The 17,477-nt window shown below is 43.9% G+C and overlaps 1 protein-coding gene across 5 annotated transcripts in view; it reads right to left on the bottom strand.

Annotated features, from left to right (window-relative positions):
• Window positions 1–17,477, bottom strand: part of rab27a (RAB27A, member RAS oncogene family) — a 121,568-nt gene that overhangs the window by 63,941 nt on the left and 40,150 nt on the right. For 2 of the 5 annotated variants that reach the window (XM_078530353.1, XM_078530354.1), the window contains exon 3: window positions 16,869–16,986. The exons of 1 other annotated variant lie outside the window; for it this stretch is intronic. The gene's annotated coding sequence lies outside the window, so the exon portion shown is untranslated. Of the gene's footprint in view, window positions 1–11,854; window positions 11,988–16,868; window positions 16,987–17,124; window positions 17,143–17,477 lie in introns of those variants that run through there. 2 more of the 5 variants (XM_078530357.1, XM_078530358.1) reach the window with 2 other exon arrangements.

Here is a 17,477-nt window from a genome sequence, read left to right as displayed (position 1 = left end):
AACCAATTGGTCTCTTCGAGCAATATCAACTGGGTGCTCCAGGGGGAGTGTGGGAAACCCACCTGCAAATAATAATATAACCAAGGACTCCTCTCCTAAACACAGGAGTTTTAGACGCTGATCATCGAAAGAGATGACTTAATTTATTTTACTATGTTAATTATGTATCAGGAGATTATTGGAAGGATGGGAGTATCATAACACGTGAAACACATTATTTGGCTCCAATGTCTGCCCCTTTAAAGGTGCACAATCTAATTGCAAAGTAAACGCCTGTTGTTAAGAAGCCGATCGAAGTGGATTAAAGAGAGAATGTAGATTTGTGGCTCCAGAACCTTGTGTTCCTAGACCATCTTGTTACTTTTTGGATCCATTTAAATGTACATTAGACAATCTGTGACATCTGGGCGTTGCACAGAAAGTGCATGAACATTCATGCTCAGCGATCTTTGGTGTATAACGTACAAAAAAGTTTTCCCCATGGCACAGACTTGCAATACTAGCAGTTAATACTCCTTTTTATTCTATGATTAACGTTCATGTTTCATCTCAAACGTACAGAGGTCAAAAGCTAGAGTAGCTGACCTATCCACGCTGATTGGTCACAAATATTCCATTTTAACCAAATGTACACCAAGCAAATAAGAGTTTGAGTACACGGGCAAGAAAAGCAACAAACCAACAACCATTAACCAAAATCATTGAAAAAAAACTACAAACCAGAATGTGCACAACTGACCAAAATTGTTCAATAGCACTCCTCCATTTTCCTCTTCTGCTGGTCTTTGATGTGCCATTTTTAATTGCACCCTTCAGTCCATACACCCAAAACTTCAATTATTAACCATACTGCAATCAAAATGAAAAAAGTGATATAGAACTGGAATTTGGTTCCCCTTGTGTCAGTGTCCACTTAATCCTTTTTCTTCCTCCCAGCATTCCCTCAGCCAAAAACATGAATACTCTTTTCCCAGATTCTTCAGATCCAGCTTCCAGCTGCCCTCAATAACCAGAATAAATTATTCGCTATACACAAACACCCAGGCACAATTTTAATTACACACATGGTCCGGTGTGCAAGACCAAATGACAACTGAGTGAGATGTATCGTGGGTATTGTAGGAGAACAGAAGAGCTACAATACGCAGAGTACTATTGTCTACCGCAAGTCTACCTTCACTGGTCAATATTTGCGTTGGGATTCCTACAGTTCCACACCCTATAAGATTGGCCTTATTGGCAGTCTCATAAATAGGGCCCGAGCCATTTGCTTGCCATGCAAGCTTGCTGCTGAAATAGAGCATCCGTGCTATCCTAATCAGATTGCAGCTCACTGTATATTGAACAAACTCTTGAATGGACCCAAGGCCACCACCACTTTTGATCCTGAAAAAAGTGCCCAGTCTACCTCAAGATTACCCTGGGAGGGTAGGGTGGCTCAAAAGTTTGAGCAACAGGTGAAGCTAGCCGCTTCACATGGTTACTAAGCAGTAGCAACAGGAGTGGTATTCTCCACTAACAGGTTGCTGCCGTCAAGCCAAAAAGACGTTCTGCCTATCACACAAATGAGCAACGTGGTATATGAATTTCAGTGTCGGCTGTTCACAACAGGCAAAGAACTGACTGGACCCTACCAGCCCATGCTTGCAAAACTCAAAACAGTGTCCAACATTAGATGTGATTCCACGATTGGACAACACCTGCTAAACAATCCTGATTGTGCTAAGAATTATACCGAAATCCAATTAATTATCATCAGTCAGGCACACAATGTCGCTCACTTACAAAAGCTAGAAGCCACATGTATTCACACACAGGGCCCTGCCCTTTGCGGACAGAAGGACTATACAAAAGCTTAGAGAACAGTCATTCCTGGTTCATTCCCCAGGGCAATGCCTCGACCAGAGTTGACCTGCCCCAGGTTGAATTTGAACAAAGCTGGGCAGTTAACTGTTCCATGCTGCATTTTTTATGGCAACACCTCCACCAGACCCCACCTGCCAATCAGCACTCTCTTCTCATGCAGTATAAAACTGTTGTTCCCCTGTTACAGTCGGTAATTTCTTGTGAGCTACCCTGACAAGTGTAGAATGAAAAGCTTTGATAGCATGTCTCTCTTTTTTCAGCAATACTTTACATTTAATCACATATAAAAATGGTTACTGTAATAATATAGGAAACACAGCAGCCTGTTTGCATGGAGCAAGCTCCCACAAATGAAACAAGTGACCAGATTGTCTGTTTTTTGGTGGAGGCATAAAAATTGGCCAAGATATCAGGAAACACCCCTGCTCTTCTTTGAAATAGTGGTGTGCAATCTTTGGTGTCCGCTCAAGGAGGACAAATGGGGCCACATTTAAGTGCCTCATCTGACAGACAGCGGGCAGAGTTATCTGCCTTCTGGGGCAGGCAGGCCCGACCCAACCTCCGGCGGGCGGGGAGCCGATCCCTGCCGGAGAAGTGGGCCCCGCCACCATTTTACATGGGCGAGCCAATTAAGGCCCGCCCAGCGTGACGTCTGCCGGGAAGCACTATGCACTTCCTGTGCAGGAGGAGGGGGGGGAATTCCCCAAAAGCGAGAGTGCACTCATTCGTGCACGTGCACAAAAGAGCGCACATCTCCCTGAGGCGAAGTGCCCCCGGTGGATGAGGTTTCATGCTTTCTCTATTTGCCGCCGGGTTCTCCTGGCCTGTCCGCCAACCTTAAGGTTGGACGGCAGGTCCTTTAATTGTTTTAATGATCCTGTCAATGGCCTCAATCGGGGCCTCAAGCGGGCCCACAGCTGATTTTGCCATGCCCCCACCTTCCTGAAGATTTAAACGGGGCAGGATGACATCGGGGGTTCCCCCCCCGATGTCATCCCGTGTCATTATGCGCATCGGTGAGCGGGCCCCGCCTCTGCTCACCGACAGTAAAATTCAGCCCAGCATCTCCGAACAGTGCAGTTTCTCTCCTTGCCACAGTGAACAGTCAGCCTGAGTCAAGCCTCTGCAATACATGTAATCTCATGACCTTGAACAAATACTTCAAACCCACCACAGAAAGCACCGCAAAATACAAAAAAAGTCATACAATTAAGTGTGTGTTGTGGAGCAACAGCTTAAAAGGAAAATGTGCAAAACTGGATCCAATTTTAGCCTAATCCATGAAAAAAAACCAGGCTGGGTCTGAGTGGGGCCTCCCTTCTTACTTCCATTTTATGGTCCATTGAACTAAAAGAAAAATGGGCTGGGTGAAAAATGGACATTTGACCAAAATTCATTCCGACCAGCCCACTGATGGTCAAAATATAGGCAAGCAATATTGTTGGGAAATTAGTATCTTTCAGCATCACTGGCCTAACGTTTTTAAGCTGTTAGCCAAGCAAAGTATTGCTTCAACAAGTGTAATGTTTGAGTAATAGGCCACATTTCAGCTGCTGCTGCACTGTTCAAGTCACAGAAGTTACATACGAACAAGGAGCCATTCAGCCCCTCAAGCTTGTTCTGCCATTTAATAAGATCATGGCTGATCTGATAGTCACCTCAAATCTGCATCCTGCCTACCCCTGGTAACCTCTTACCTCCTAGCTTACCAAGAATCTATCCACCTCTGCCTTAAAAATATTAAAAGGCTCTGCTTCCACCGCCTATTCAAGAAGAGAGTTCCAAGGACTCATGACCCTGGGAAAAATAATTTCACCGTAACTCCATTTTAAATGGGCGACCCCTTATTTTTAAACAGTGACCCCTAGTTCTAGATTCTCCCACAAGAGGAAACATCCTCTCCACATCCAACCTGTCAAGACCTCTCAGGGCCTTAAAGGGTTCAATCAAGTTGCCTCTTACTCTTTTAAACAACACCTCCTTCTAAAGGGCAACCAGGAATGGGCAATAAATGCTGTCTTAGCCAGTGAAGCACACATCCCGTGAATGAATAAAAAAAATACAAGCCTAGCCTGTCCAACCTTTCCTCATAAAACAACCCGCCCCTTCCTGGTATTAGTCTGGTAAACCTTCTCTGCACTGCTTCCAAAGCATTTACATCCTTCTTTAAATGTGACCAACACTGTACACAATACTCCAGATGTGGTCTCACTAGTGCTCTGTATAACTGAAGCATAACCTCCTTAATTTAATATTCAATTCCCCTCGCAATAAATGATAACATCCTAATTAGCATTTCCTAACTACTTGCTCTACCTGCATACTAGCCTTTTGCGATTTAAGCACTAAGACACCCAGATCCCTCCAACTCAGAGCTCTTCAATCTCTGACCAGGTGCCAGACTGCACTGAACACCAGCAAAGATGATAAGACAAATGTATTGAACCATTCATTTTGATAGGCAAAAATCAGTAGGAAAGTATAGCATCAGCTTCGCTCCCAAAACAAACTGTGCAATCCAATTTCAGAGACACTGGAAGAGGACAGGGACATGTAGGCCTGTCACATCCACGGATCAAGGTCAGGAGAAAAAAAACTCAATGCGCTTCCAGCCCACTACTGTAAAAAATCCCATTGGTGAAAACCACAGAGGATAGTAGATTTTAAAGTCCATCAAATGATCCGTTCTACTTGATTCTGAAAACAATGTTGCATTTACTCTGATCCTTGAATAATCCAATTGTCTGGTGTAAGATTGCACTACATAAGAACCCTCTGTAGTTCATTGTTAATTTTAATTGTTTTGCAACACAGACCAGGAGTAATTCTGAGTTACTTAGAGAATCCAGTTTATATGATCAGGGGATGATCATCATGCATTTGTAATGTATTTTCTGCAGTTGATTTAGGACATGTACAAGAGAGAGTAATGGTGCGGACAGCACATGTCCAATGTTAGCTGCCATTGCTAGATTACCGGTAGATAAGAATAAGAAAATCCTCTCAACCTCCAAACAGTAAAAAAAATTAGCGATATTTGGGAGTAGGAATGAGTTCACAAAGGCTTAAAATAATTGCTTGAAACAACAATGGTTCAGATTTGTTATTTTAAGATCTGCAAACAATTCCCAGCAACTACCCAAAATAGGGCTTCCAGAACAGCCCACAAATCAATAACCGCTCAACAGAAGCTCCAATAGTCTCAGAGGACTAGGCTAAGTCTCAGGAACCTCCAGTGCATGGTTCCAGCAGGTCTAGTCAGCAAGTTACACCAAAATAAAAGAAATTCAAAAATTGGAGTTATTCCAAAGGATTCAGATTCTACTACTCAAGGTGTGTCCGGGGGAAACTCAATGCGGACAAGAGGTCAAGATGACAAACTGTTACATTCCTCAAGTTATGCAGAGGATGGAAAACAAACATTGGAAAAACCTGTTCCTATGGGTTGGACTTCATGAACAAAATCAAAGGTAAACTCCCTATATTAAGGATTATTCCATTACATGAACTTGGCAACACAAACAAGCTATTTGGCCCAACTGGTCTAAGCCCCATACAAGCCTTCTCTCACGTCCATTAGCATTTTAAAAATTATTATTCATTTACAGGATGTGGGCTTCACAGGCTGGGCCAGCATTTATTGCCCATCTCTAGTTGCCCTCGAGAAGGTGGTGGTGAGCTGCCTCCTTGAAGCACTACAGTCCCTGTGGTGTAGGTACACCCACAGTGCTGTTAGGAAGGGAGTTCCAGGATTTTGACCCAGCAACAGTGAAGGAACAGCGATATATTTCAAAGTCAGGATGGTGACTTGGAGGGGAACTTCTAGGTTCCCATCTATCTACTGTCCTTGTCCTTCTAGATGGTAGTGGTTGTGGGTTTGGAAGAAAGGAATTCCTGCACTGCATCTTGTATATGGTACACAATGCTGCTACTGTGCGTCAGTGGTGGAGGGAGTGTATGTTTGTGGATGTAGTGCCAATCAAGCAAGCTGTTTGTCCTGGAAGGTGTCAAGCCTCTTTTCTTGAGTGTTGTGGAAGCTGCACTCACCCAGACAAGTCAAGAGTATTCCATCACACTCCTGACTTGCATCTTGTAGATGGTGGACAGGCTTTGGGGAATCAGGAGGTGAGTTACTCATTGCAAGATTCCTAGCACTGACCTGCTCTTTCAGCCATGGTGTGTATATGGCTAATCCAGTTCAGTTTCTGGTCAATGGTAACCCCCAGGATGTTGATAGTGGGGGATTCAGTAATGCCTTTGAATGTCAAGGGGCGATGTTTGGATTCTCTCTTGTTGCAGATGGTCATTGTTTGGTACTTGTATGGCATGAATGTTATTTGCCACTTGTCAACCCAAGCCTGGATATTGTCTAGGTCTTGCTGCATTTGGACATGGACTGTTTCAGTATTTGAGGAGTCACTAATGGTGCTGAACATTGTGTAATCATCAGCAAACATCTCCACTTCTGACCTTATGATGGAAGGTCATCGATGAAGCAGCTGAAGATGGTTGGGCCGAGGACACTACCTTGAGGAGCTCCTGCAGTGATGTCCTGGAGCTGAGATGACTGACATCCAACAACCACAACCATCTTCCTTTGTGCTAGGTGTGACTCCAACCAGTGGAGAGTTTTCCCCCATGATTCCCACTGACTCCAGTTTTGCTAGGGTTCCTTGATACCACACTTGGTCAAATGAGGCCTTGATGTCAAGGGCTGTCACTCTTACCTCACTTTGGGAGTTTAGCTTCTTTATCCATGTTTGAACCAAGGCTGTAATGAGGTCAGGAGCTGAGTGGCCCTGGCAGAACCCAAACTCAGTGAGCAGGTTTTTACTAGGCATGTGCTGCTTGATAGCACTGTTGATGACCCCCTTCCATTACTTTACTGATGATCGAGAATAGGCTGATGGGGGCAGTAATTGCCCGGTTAGATTTGTCCTGCTTTGTGTACACAGAACATACCTGTGCAATTTTCCATGTAGCCATGTGGATGCCGGTGTTGTAGCTGTACTGGAACAGCTTGGCTAGGAGCGCAGCAAGTTCTGGAGCACAAGTCTTCGGTATTATTGCTGGAATATTGTCAGGGCCCATAGCCTTTGCACTATCCTGTGCCTTCAGCCTTTTCTTGATATCACGTGGAGTGAATTGAATTGGCTGACGACTGGCATCTGTGTTGCTGGGGACCTCCAGAGGAGGCCATGATGGATCAACCACTTGGCATATCCTTCTATGTCTTTCTCCCTGATTAGTTTATTTAAATTCTCCTTAAATGCATTTATGTAACTCGCCTAAACTGCTCCTGCAGCTTCCCATTGGTGCACTTGAACCTTAAAATCTTTAATTTTATCAACGATTCTCTTGATAGATTCAGCTAGGTGGACATTGAGTTGGACATTGTGGGCACCAGCCAATGTGAAGAGTAGGCCAGCAGTTAAGCTGTCTCTGCCCTCTTTATATTAATGGTGCTGCTAATAGAAAGTCCACAATACAAAGAGGGACCATCACTTCCAGACCCCTGCCACCACCCCCACTCCCCCACCCCACATACCCATCAAAACAAGGGCTTCCAGTACTTGCACCCAATCCCAGCCATCCCTCAGCTGTTAACAGGGCAAGTCATTTTTGAGAGAATCCAACAGAGCCACCAATACCAGAAGAAAAACAAAAATCATCTAAACTCAAACAAGTATGCCCCGTCCACAAAAAAGCAAGATAAATCCAATCTAGCCACGACCACTCCATTAGTCTACTCTCAATCAAAATGGTGGAAGGTGTTGTTGACAGTGCGATCAAACGACACTTACTCAATAACAAGCTGCTCACCAATGCTCAGTTTAGGCTCCAACAGAATCTCTCAACTTCAGACCTCATTACAATCTTGGTTCAAACGTGGACAAGAGCCGAATTGCAAAGGTGAAGCGAGTGACTGCCCTCGACATCAAGGCAGCATTTGAGCAAGTGTAGCTTCAGGGAGCCCTATAGTGAAATTGAAGTCAATGGGAGTCAGGCTGGAGACACCCCTCACACAAAAGAGGATGGGTTGTAGTTGTTGGAGGTCAGTCATCTCAGCCGCATGACATCACTGCAGAAGTTCCTCAGGGTAGTGCCCTAGGCCCAAACATCTGCAGCTGCTTCATCAATGACCTTCCCTCCATCATAAAGGTCAGAAGTCAGGATATTCACTGATAGTCGCAATGTTCATTCACAACTCCTCAGATACTGAAGCACTCCATGCCCGCATGCAATAAGATTGAACATTCAAGCTTGGGCTGTTATAACATTCATGCCACACAAGTGTCACACAACGGCCTTCTCCAACAAGAGTCTAACCACCTCCCTTTGACATTCAATGGCATTACCATCACTGAATCCCCCACCATCAACAAATTGGAGGTTAACAATTGACCACAAACTTAACTGGAACAGATATATAGATACCATGGCTCCAAGAGCGGGTCAGAGGATTTGCATGCTGCAGCGAGTAACTCATCTCCTGACTCCCAACATCCAACATACACAAGGCAGAAGTCTCAGGTGTGGATGAGAGCGCTCCAACAACAGTCAAGGAACTTGATACCATCCAGGACAAAGCAACTCAATTCATTGGCACCCCATCCACCACCTTAAACATTCACTGCCTCCACCACCAGCACACCGTGCATGTACCATTTACAAGATGCAGTGCAGCAATTCGCCAAGGCTTCTTTGACGTAACCCACGATCTTTACCACCTAGAAGGACACCACAGCAGCAAGTGCATTAGAATGCTCCCACCCATAAGACCATAAGACATAGGACCAGAAATTAGGTCATTCGGCCCATCTAGTCTGCTCTGCCATTCAATCATGGCTGATAAGTTTCTCAACCCCATTCTCCCGCCTTCTCCCTGTAACCTTTGATCCCCTTACCAATCAAGAACCTATCTATCTTGGTCTTAAATACACTCAATGACCTGGCCTCCACAGCATTCTGTGGCAATGAATTCCATAGATTCACCACTCTCTGACTAAAGAAGTTTCTCCTCATCTCTGTTCTAAAAGGTCTTCCCTTTACTCTGAGGCTGTGCCCTTGGGTCTTAGTCTCTCCTACTAATGGAAACATCTTCCCCACCTCCACTCTATCAGGCCTTTCAGTATTCTGTAAGTTTCAATCAGATCCCCCCTCATCCTTCTAAACTCCATCGAGTATAGACCCAGAGTCCTCAAACGTTCCTCATATGTTAAGCCTTTCATTCTTGGGATCATTCTCGTGAACCTCCTCTGGACCCTCTCCAAGGCCAGAACATCCTTCCTGAGATATGGGGCCCAAAATTGCTCACAATATTCTAAATGTGGGCTGACCAGAGCCTTATAAAGCATCAGCAGCACATCCCTGCTTTTATATTCTAGTCCTCTCGAAATAAATGCCAACATTGCATTTGCCTTCCCAGCTACCATGTCAACCTGCAAGTTAACCTTAAGAAAATCCTGGACTAGGACTCCTAAGTCCCTTTGCACTCCAGATTTCTGAATTCTCTCCCCATTTAGAAAATAGTCTATGCCTCTATTCTTCCTACCAAAGTGCATGACCTCACACTTCCCCACGTTGTATTCCATCTGTCACTTCTTTGCCCATTCTCCTAACCTGTCCAAATCCTTCTGCAGCCTCCCCGCCTCCTCAATACTACCTGTCCCTCCACCTATCTTTGTATCATCTGCAAACTTAGCCAGAATGCCCTCAGTTCCTTCATCTAGATCATTAATGTATAAAGTGAAAAGTTGTGGTCCCAACACTGACCCCTGCGGAACTCCACTAGTCACTGGCCGCCATCCTGAGAAGGACCCCCTTATTCCCACTCTCTGCCTCCTGCCAGACAGCCAATCTTCTATCCATGCTAGTACCTTGCCTCTAACACTGTGGGCTCTTATCTTACTGAGCAGCCTCCTGTGCGGCACCTTGTCAAAGGGCTTCTGGCTCTCCTTTGTCTAACCTGCTCATTACCTCCTCAAAGAATTCTAACAGATTTGTCAGGCATGACCTCCCCTTGATGAAACCATGCTGACTTTGCCCTATTTTACCATGCACTTCCAAGTATTCTGAAATCTCATCCTTAATAATGGACTCTAAAATCTTACCAACGACCGAGGTCAGGCTAATCGGCCTGTAATTTCCCGTCTTTTGCCTCACTCCCTTCTTAAACAAAGGGGTTACATTAGCGATTTTCCAGTCCTCTGGAACACTCCATGACTCAAGTGATTCCTGAAAGATCACCACTAACGCCTCCACTATCTCTTCAGCTATCTCCTTCAGAACTCTGGGGTGTAATCCATCTGGTCCAGGTGATTTATCCACCTTCAGACCTTACAGTTTTCCTAGCACCTTCTCCTTGGTAATGGCCACCATACTCACCTCTGCCCCCCGACTCTCTTGAACTTTGGGGATGTTATTCCTGTCTTCCACCGTGAAGACTGACCAAAGTACCTATTCAGTTCCTCCACCATTTCTTTGTTCCCCACTACTACTTCTTCAGTGTCATTTTCCAGCGGCCCAATGTCCACTTTTGCCTCTCTCTTACCCTTTATATATCTAAAAAAACTCTTGCAATCTTCTTTTATATTACTGGCTAGTTTACCCTCATAATTAATCTTCTCCCTCCTTATTTCTTTTTTAGTTGTCCTCTGTTGGTCTTTGTAGGCTTCCCAATCCCCTGGTTTCCCACTGCTCTTCCCCGCATTGTATGCTTTCTCTTTAGCTTTTATGCTGTCCCTGACTTCCCTCGTCAGCCATGGTTGCCTCGTCCTCCCTTTAGTATGCTTCTTCTTCCTAGGGATGAATTTTTGCTGTGTCTCCCAAATTACTCCAAGAAACTCCTGCCATTGCTGTTCCACTGTCTTTCCTGCTAGGCTCATCTCCCAGTGAATTCTGGCCAGCTCCTCCCTCATGCCTCTGTAGTTGCCTTTATTCAACTGCAATACCGTTACATCTGATTCCAGCTTTTTCCTCTCAAATTGCAGGGTAAATTCTATCATTTTATGCTGTTCCTTCATAGTTGCTCATCAAAAACCTGGAACTTCCTCCATTACAGCAGTGTGGGCTGCAGCAGTTCAAGGCCAGTGGCTCACCACCACCTTCCTGATGGCAATAAAAACTTATATTGCCGGTGATGCTCGTACCCCGTGAATGAAGTTTTTTAAACAATCAAGTTTCAAGAAGGTGCGAAATGGCCACTTGTGCCTGTGGAATCGTTTTCAGTGAGTCACTCGCATGGCGTACAGAGAATTTTTTTTTTAAAAAAGGTTATGAAAAAAACAGCCTTCCAGCAATTCTGAGCAAATTAAAATGGAAGTAAATGCTGTTTCTATCTGGATGAGAAAACCTGGAATGTTGCACTGAGCAGTTGTGCATAAACTGACCTCAGTATGTTTCACTTCGTAGTTCCTGTACATTCAGGCCTTTAAACAAATGGTACCATGTTAATCAGCCTAGCCACAACATTTACCCAAACCAGTGCTGGGAAAGCCGTTTCCACATTCCTTTTTCCGACAGCATTGATAATAATATTAAACTATTTATAGTGACATGTCAACTTGTTTAAAATGCCCGAGCATATTTTGTGCTTCACAACAAGGTGTCAGAATGCAGGAGACTCAACTTTAAAATAATCACAGATAAACGTACGAAAACAATAACTTAATGGCACAGTCCAACTACATTAAACACATTCTACGTGCCAGAGTGAAAAACAGCCAGTTGCCATTCTGTGCCAAAAAGCTGAAACCATTAATGGCGCTTAAAAATCTTTGAAAAGTCCGAAGTATCCATGTCGGTGAAATAAAAAGTGTGCGGAGTCGATAGCAACATTTCAAATCCTTTCCGAAAGATTGACGAGTGAGAGTGCGGCAGAGTCGTTAACAGCAGCGTTGGGGGTGGTGGGAGAGCAAAGAGGGCAGCTAGAGTTTCTCAGCACAAAAACCACCAACCTAGAGCACTCATTCAAAGCCATCCTTACCTGCACTAGTTCTAGAGATTCACTTTAAAAGTAATTGGAGTCAGCCTGTGGCAGCACTTTAACAGCTCCACCTGCAAAGCACACAGCATTTTAGCTTACGTGTCCGTGTTTGTATTTGCTCAGGAACTTCCTGAAGTGAAGGCGTGGCAGCTGCAAGTGTCATGATGGAGAATTAATGTGTGTGGCAGGTTTGAAGGAACCTCACTGCCCCAAGTATTAGTAAACAGTTCCAAGCGTTTAAAAAGGTGCTAGTGAAAGTCGATATCTGGATTTAGCAAGTGAGCAAAATGAATCAATTTTTAAAAGTTTGGTGCATGCAAAAAAAAAAATAGGACCTTGGAATAAATATTGGATTGAGTGTCAAGTTTCAAAAAATTATTTGCGTAAGCGGGTGAGAGAATGGAAATTTGGTCAAAGAAAATTGTGCTTACAATCCTGGCTGAAAATGGGCTCATTATTCCAAATGCAACACCTAGAGGCCAATAATATGACACTGGAGAAGCTGATGTGTAAAATTCCTCAGGCACTAGCTTCCCATCGTTTCAGACACATGAAAGGATCTGTGAGCAATCTGAACTGTTTGGCTCTGCCTGCACTCAGTCCTTGCACAACAGGTGTGCAAGACTCATTAAAGAACTCATGAAGACTTGATTTCAATTCCCACTCTAGAGACCTGAGCAGAAGAATCGAGGTTGGCACTAGTGCAGTACCAAGGGAGATCATGACCAGTTACAGAATAAATTTCCAACTTTGCACCAATAATCTACCTTAAGTGTCAGCTGTGGCTCAGTTAGTAACACTCTCACCTCAAGAGTTAGAAGGTGTGGTTTCAAGTCCCAGTCCAGAGACTTGAACACCAGAATCTAGCCTGGCAATCCAGCGCAGTACTGAGGGAATGTTGCACTGTCAGGGGTGGTGGTTTTTAAATGAGATATTTACCTTTGAGGTTGCGCTTTTTAATTTAGTGCCCAGCTCCTCATACTCTCTATGCAGAACCTCTTACCTTGTCTTACCTACGTCATTGGTATATACATGACCACTGCATCCTCTCCCTCCCACAGCAAGTTCCTCTCCAGTCCCAAGCACCAAACCCTGGCACCGGGCAGGCAACACAGCCATCTAGACTCTCACTCTCGACTGCAGAGAACAATATCTATGCCCCTGACAGTACTGCCTCCTATCACTACCACATTCCTCATCACTCCCCCCACTAGAATGGCATCTTTCACCATGGTGCCATGGTCAGCCTGCTCATCCACCTTGCAGTCCTTTCATCCACACAGATAGCAAGCACCTCGTACCTGCTGGACAAATTTAGAGGCTGAAGCTCCTCCGTCATTACATGCTGGTTCCCCTTACCTGCCTGACTTACAGTCGCATCCTCCTGTCCGTAACCATTGGCCAACTTAAAGTTCTGTCTAACCTAATGGAATGACTGCCTCCTGGAACAAAGTGTCCAGGTAACTCTTCCCCCTCCCTGATGTCTGCCAAGTCCTGTAACTCAGACTCCAGCTCAGCAACTCTGAGCCGGTGCTGCCCAAGCTTCAGGCACTTTCTTTAGATGTGGTTGTCTGGGCTTGCATTACATTCCACAGATTGTCACATGTTGCAGTCAGGGCACACCACCAGCCCTGCCATTTCTGTCCAACCTTATTTCATTTTTGGGTTGTGACATCGCTTGCTGGGCCAGCCTCCCTAATTGTCCTTGAGAAGGCGGTGGTGAACTGCCTTCTTGAACCGCTGCAGTCCCTGAGGTGTAGGTACGCCACAGTGCTGTAGGAAGGGAGTTGCAGGATTTTGACCCAGTGACAGTGAAAGAATGGTGATATATTTCCAAGTCAGGTTGGTGTGTGACTTGGAGGGGAACTTCCAGGTGGTTGTGTTCCTATGTACCTGCTGCCCTTGTCCTTCTAGATGATAGCAGTCAGGGTTTGGGAGGTGTTGTCTAAGGAGCCTTGGTGAATTTCTTCAGTGCATCTTGTAGATGGAAATGCAAACCAAGCGAATTCAAGATTTCCAAGAGCCTGTGTAGAAGAAGTGCTTCAGGATTTCATTCCTAAAGAGGATTTTGAAAACAGGATGCAATGGTGTAGGAAAAGAATTCCCAATGCCAGAAGCATGATGGCTGAAGGATTGACCTCTAGTGGTGGAACAAGGTAATGTGGAAAACAAACTGTTCCAGAGGCTTGCCTCCCTGCACCAAATTAATGAATTAGCTTAAGTTTTAGAAGATAGAGATCAGACAGCAGCAAGAAAACTGGACACCATTTGAGAAATTAGGTGGAGATAATCATTTTAAAATAACCCAGCTTCTTACGTGCTTTGTGTATTGCTGCCCTATGGTCTCTAGATGTCATCAGCCAACACCGCTAAGTCTCTATTTTTTAGCCCAGTTATTGGATGCGCAAGTTGTGCATATTTTTAGTTCTAATTTATGATAACTTACTCATGTCCACATTGAACTTCCTTTGCCACTGATGCATCTACCTGTAAACCTTACCCATTTCTTGGATCTTGCCTTGGAGTCTAGAACAATCCACACTTGGTGTCAATTGAATTTAATGCACTTACATGGAGATTGATTGCCAGCTGTCTCCACAGGCTAAGAACTGGAGAGATCCCATCACACCACAGACCCCTCATTCTGCAATTCAGATATGGCATCAGTGGCCCAATTTTAACACACAAAAACTAACCCCGGTGGGGCTACAAAGAGGGGAGTCACAAACACTATTTAATTGAGCCACTAATTTTTAAAACCAGAATTGAACTAAATTCAAATGTTACTTCAGGGGAAATAACAGGAACCTTTTTGATACAAGAGAGTTGCAGTTCTCAGTGGAGAAAGAATGTTTGGCCTTGCCCTGCAGGTTAAGTGGCGAGTATGGTGATTTGTCGACTGCAACTCTCCATTAACAAAAACTATAATACTCCAGAAGAGCACATACAGCAATTTATCCAAATAAAATTAATAATCCTACTGAATTGCAGAACTCCAGTTCATTGAAGCATCTATATATGGAATATTGTGGATGGTAAAACAGCTCCAGGTTCTCTCAAAGCCAGATTAGCATTGTCGATATGTTTCTATTTTCAACAGAAATCCTTACTACAGAAGCTGATGGGGAAATAAGACAACCTACACAGTTGCTGCAAAGACTTCAGTTAATATATTTTCTTGACATCGATCGCAACACTGCTCCAAGAACTCAGTCCAAGTGTTGGGGGTGCTTTAGAGATGCAGAACTGGGAGGTCAATATTAAGCTGCAGTCACAGGGCAAGCAGCAGTTTCACACTAGGACGTGCATTTAGAGTGATGCAAACTGGTAATGGTAAACTACACAAACCAGCGCTTTGTTAAAGAATGCTCCAAAGGGAGCAAAGTACTATGGCTTTAAAAGCAAATCATTTCCCTTGGGGATTTGATTGCTTTTGTTTTGGGCTGTCCAGGGGCCTTTGGAAGCCTCAGTACATTGATGTCAGTTCTTAAGGCAACACAGGTTCTATTGGAATAGTCACTGGCCAGGACCCTCACTGTAGCCTGGGTCCACCCCCACTCCTCCCCCTAAATTCTCCATCAGATGGGAGAGGAATGGTTGGCAGACTTGCACTCTTTCCTCACTCCCCCAAGTAAGTATTTTCAATAGAACATCTTAAAAGAACAAAAATAGGTCATAAAATTAAAGACACAATTTTGCTCTTAGACAAATTCAAGGGCAATTACAACATAGCTTTCCAGTTATTTCACAATATTCCGTGGTGCTAAACTTATGGATGGAGAATGTTGCTACATTGTCATTTTCCATTGAGGCAGAACACACATGCACACAGTAGAAAGCCAGCCATTAGGCTGCTTCCCTTCATGACTTAATTATTAACATTGAAGTCAACAGCATTTGCCGAATTTAAGATGCGTTTTTGGTGCATTAAATATTTCTTTCACATCCAATTGCATTTTGCCAGATGGAGATGGGATGATCCTGCACAGACTGTTCAAATCTCCCATTTGCACTGCAGAGAATCAAATGGATCCAGCGCTGGATTTAAAACTAGGGGAAGAGGCCAACTCAAACCATCATAAAAGCCCAACTGTGGGTCAGACACTCTTAGGTTAATTTGCAGTGGGTCAGTCAGCTGTAGAGAAAATACGAATGGAAAAAAAAATACCCATTCCTAATGAGTATATGTTAGGGATCTTATCAATTATGCAATCGCAACTTTCAAAATAAAACAGTGAACTGTTTGGGAAAGTGTTTTGCGTAGCCCTGTTTTTAAAAAAAAATCACAGAGGTGGTGTGGATCTGATCTATTCCCAGCTCTGACGCAACTTGAGTTAGAATCTAGCATGAAGGGTGAAAATTAATTCACCCTTGGGGGATAAAATAAATTTTTTTTAAAAATCGGTCGTCATGGCTTGCTTTCTCCACCAGATGACATGAGCTGAAAGTCAGGTACTCGGGGGTAGGGGGGAAAAGAGAGATAAAAGGAGGAAGCATCGAGTCCTTCTAGTATACCACTGCACTACTAGGCTGCAAATGTACAGCAGCTTCATCATCAATTAGCTGGGGCTAGATGGTACAAATTAATTTTAAATCAGCTCAAATAAAGGCAGATTCTTAAGAGGCATAAAACAGTAACTTCTTTGCAACAGACCACAAGCATGTACAGCATGAAGAAAACCATTTGTTTAAACTGAGTTACGTAGAATTGTCATACTTCAGGATACAATTCCTACATTCAGATGATCTCATTCATGATTTCATTTCAATACAGCACTTGAATTCAGTGAGCAAACTCACTCACCGCCTCACATTATTAATGAAATGGCTTTTTATCGTTTAAATAAAAATCCATTGCACTTGATTAAATCAGAGCCAGTGCCAAAACTGCCCAAATGATTCTTAAAAAAGAGACGGTGGATCAAAGTTGTTCAAGGCTTCGTAACACTTCAAGATACTGAACAAAACCAATTGGAATATTGATCTAGTTAAAAACTGCGCAAACAGCTCATACCTTCGTACAATGGAAAAAAAAATCCAGCCCGGTGTCCAAACTTCCCGTGTCCAATCCCACTAGGAAGCAAACTCCACTATCCTGGCCTGGCCACAAAACGTCTGTTTCATCCAGAATGCTGAGATGGAGGGGCAGGGAGAGAGAGAGAGAGAGAGAGAAAGGTTTCAAGAAAATCAGAATGCTCTGACCATCTAACTGGGGCCTTGCCCAATGCACAAAAACCACTGAATCTATCAAGAGAGAAGCACAAACTTACACAGCAAATCCAATAAACACGATAAGCAGTCGCCAACTACAAAGACTGCAGCCTTTCCTAATAGGCATCAGCTGCTTATCATGTGGTCCTGAAGGCTGATCAAGGCCTTTTCCTTCAGAACAAACTATCCAATTAAATTCTGAAACCATGTCTCCTGCACATTAACCAAATCGTCTAAGGTTTTGAAACGTCGACAGAGTAAACTGCATTATAAAAGTCCAGCTATCCACGTTATCTGTGGACTAAAGGCTTCATTTGTCCAAATCAAATGTAGCCAACAAACAAAAAAAATTGTGTTCCATAATAATACGAAAGTAGAAAATACTGCAGATGCTGAAGTCTGAAATAAAGAC

Source organism: Cetorhinus maximus, chromosome 26, assembly GCF_964194155.1.
Source record: "Cetorhinus maximus chromosome 26, sCetMax3.hap1.1, whole genome shotgun sequence".
Taxonomy (NCBI): domain Eukaryota; kingdom Metazoa; phylum Chordata; class Chondrichthyes; order Lamniformes; family Cetorhinidae; genus Cetorhinus; species Cetorhinus maximus.
Note: the sequence above shows the minus strand (reverse complement) of the source record. Positions and strands in the feature narration are given on the sequence as shown.